This window comes from Rhagoletis zephyria, unplaced genomic scaffold (genome assembly GCF_001687245.7).
Source record: "Rhagoletis zephyria isolate East Lansing unplaced genomic scaffold, Rhagoletis_zephyria_1.1 Rzeph_scaffold_01660, whole genome shotgun sequence".
Classification (NCBI taxonomy): Eukaryota; Metazoa; Arthropoda; class Insecta; order Diptera; family Tephritidae; genus Rhagoletis; species Rhagoletis zephyria.
Window position 1 is genome coordinate 57,054 of NW_016158744.1, and position 1,250 is coordinate 58,303.

Genomic DNA, 1,250 nt, shown 5'->3' on the forward strand with positions numbered 1-1,250 from the left:
TTTCAGCGAGCCCGAAAGAACAACTGGTACGATGAGGAATGTCAAGAAGCCGCAGAGAAAAAAGATGCCGCCTACAGGGCCACGCTGCGATCGGGCGCAACGCGAGCCATGTGGGACCGTTATAGGGAACTGAAGAAGGAAGCGAGACGTATTTGCCGCAATAAGAAGAGAGAGGCCGAAATACGTGAGTGCGAAGAGCTTGAGATGCTGGCCGACAGGAAGAACGCCCGAAAATTCTACCAGAGGGTTAGGCGACTTACGGAAGGTTTCAAGACCGGGGCGAACTCCTGTAAGAACAACAATGGCGACCTAGTGACCGATGTCCAGAATATACTTAAATTGTGGAGGGAACACTTTTATAACCTACTGAATGGTAGCAGCGCTGAAAGTAGTGAGGAAGACGAACCCGAGTCCCCAGTCGATGATGATGGAGTAGCTGTCCCACCGCCTGACTATGACGAGGTACGAATAGCGATTACGCGGCTGAAAAACAACAAAGCTGCTGGAGCTGACGGCCTGCCAGCCGAGCTATTCAAGTACGGCGGCGAGGAGCTGATGAGGTGCATGCATCAGCTCGTATGCAGAATATGGTCAGATGAACGCATGCCCGACGACTGGAATTTAAGTGTGCTCTGCCCAATCCACAAGAAAGGCGACCCCGCCATACGCGCCAACTACCGCGGAATTAGCCTTCTAAGCATAGGTTACAAGGTCTTATCGAGCGTATTGTGCGAAAGACTGAAGCCCACCGTCAACGAGCTGATTGGACCTTATCAGTGTGGCTTTAGGCCTGGAAAATCCACCATAGATCAGGTATTCACAATACGCCAAATCTTGGAAAAGACCCGCGAGAATAGGATCGACACACACCATCTATTTGTCGATTTCAAAGCCGCTTTCGACAGCACGAAGAGAAGTTGCCTTTATGCCGCGATGTCTGAATTTGGTATCCCCGCGAAACTAATACGGCTGTGTAAAATGACGTTGAGCAATACCACCAGCTCCGTCAGAATAGGGAAGGACCTCTCCGAGCCGTTTGATACCAAACGAGGTTTCAGACAAGGGGACCCCCTTTCGTGTGATTTCTTTAATCTTATGTTGGAGAAGATAATAAGAGCCGCAGAACTGAACCGCTCAGGCACAATACTTTATAAGAGCGTACAATTGCTGGCGTATGCCGACGACATCGATATTATCGGTAAAAACAAGGGCTACGTCTGTTCTGCCTTCTCGGGATTGGATAGAGAAGC